This window comes from Echinops telfairi, unplaced genomic scaffold (assembly GCF_000313985.2).
Source record: "Echinops telfairi isolate 266 unplaced genomic scaffold, ASM31398v2 ScPeMD7_3533;HRSCAF=4204_0, whole genome shotgun sequence".
Classification (NCBI taxonomy): Eukaryota; Metazoa; Chordata; class Mammalia; order Afrosoricida; family Tenrecidae; genus Echinops; species Echinops telfairi.
The window spans coordinates 41,155,539-41,157,547 of NW_022107431.1; positions in this window are offsets into that span (position 1 = coordinate 41,155,539).

The window sequence follows — 2,009 nt, forward strand, 5'->3', positions numbered from 1 at the left end:
AGAGTCACTGTATCAAGAAAAATTAGTCAACATTTGGCCATTTGCAGAGGTAGCATATGATTAAGAGCGGATGGAACAGAAGGAAGAAATCCAAGCTCACTGAAGGCCCTTAAAGGAAAGCCAGGCTCCAAGAATTGACAGAACACCACGTGAAATGCTCCATCAAACAGATGCAATACCACAAGCATTCATTTATCCAGGCCAAATAAATCTGGACGAAAGCTGCCTGGCCAACAGACTAAGGAGATTCATATGTGCCCATTCCAAAGGAAGGTGATCCAAAAGGATGTGGAAATTATCAAAGTCTATCAGCAAGAGCACAGGCAAGTAAGTTTGCTTTGAATACTCCAAAAACATTTGTAGCAATAGATCAATAAGAAACTACCAGAAATTGAAACCAGATTCAAACAAGTACATGAAATGAGGACTGTCACTCTTGATGCCAGGTTAATCTTGACTAAAAGCAGAGAATTCCAGAAAAATGTTTACCTGGTTTTTATTGACTTCTTGGATCATAAACAAGTCATGAATAACATTTCAAAGAATGATAATTCCAAAACATTTTTTATGCTCTTCCAGAATCTGTACATAAACCAAGCAGCAGTCGTTCAAACAGAACAGGGAACCCTGCCTGGCTTAAATCAAGAAAGGTGTGCATCCAGGTTTTATTCTTTAGCCATACTTAATCAAACTGTCTGCTGAGCAAATAACATAAGAAGCCAAACTATACGCAATGTGTAGATGGCACCACGTTGCTTGCTGAAAGCAAAGATTTTGAAGCACTTATTGATGAAGATCAAAGACTATACATAGTCTTTGGTATGAACGGCACATTCAACATAAAAAAAAAAACTCCTAATTGAGCCAATAAATAACATCCTAATTGAGAAAAAAAGTGACTTTCCCAAGGATTTCATTTTACTTGGATCCATAATCAATGCTCATGGAAGCAGCAGTCAAGAAATAAAAAATAATGCCCTAAAAAAAAATCAAGAAACTAATACATTGGGGAAATCTACTACAAAAGACCACTTTAAAGTGTTAAGAAGCAAAGTTATTGAGTTTGGGGACCAAGGTATACCTGATTCAAGCTGTAGTATTTTCAATTACCTCATACATGTGAAAGCTGGACAATGACTAAGGAAGAATAATTAGAAATTAGTGTATTTGAATTATAGTGTTGGTAAATAATGCTGAATATACCATAGACTGGCAGAAAAATGAGCAAATAAACCTGTCTTGGAAGAAGTACAGCAAGATGCTCCTTAAAAACAAGACTTTGTTTCACATACTGTGGACATATTATCAGGAGAGGCAAACCCCAAGAAAAGGATTTCATGCATGATAAAAATAGAAGGTCATAAAGAAAGAAGACTATGGGTGAAGGGAGATGCCGGATGGTGTAAGACATGCCAAAATAATAATAATTTATAAATCATCAAGGGTTCATGGAGGAGGGGAGAGAGGGGAGGGAGGGGTGGAAATGAGAAGCTGATACCAAGGGCTAAAGTAGAAAGCAAATGTTTTGAGAATGATGATGGCAACAAATGTACAAAAGCGTTTGACGCAATGGATGGATGGATGGATGGTGATGAGTTGTACGCGGACCCAATAAAAAGATTTTTTTTAAAAAGACTATCAAGGAGGTGGACTGACAGTGGATACAACAATGAAACTCACACAGGGCAACAATTGTGAGGATGGTACTGGATTTGGCAGTGTTTCATTCTGTTACGCACAAGATTACTATGCATTAGAACCAATTGATGTCATGTAATAACTGCAAAGGATTCAACTGAGTGCTGCCTTCTTGAGGTAGTTTATTGTGCCAACCTGACTGATAAACACGTGGGATTAATTGAAAGGCGGAGAGATAAATGGCTCGGTGAGCCTTATCTCTCGTCTCTTGCTCTTTGATCATTAGACCAGTGCGCAGCTACCTTGCTTGTTCTTTGCCTCAATTTTCAAGCTACACTACCTGTGGGACACCTAACCCGTGGACTGTGTCA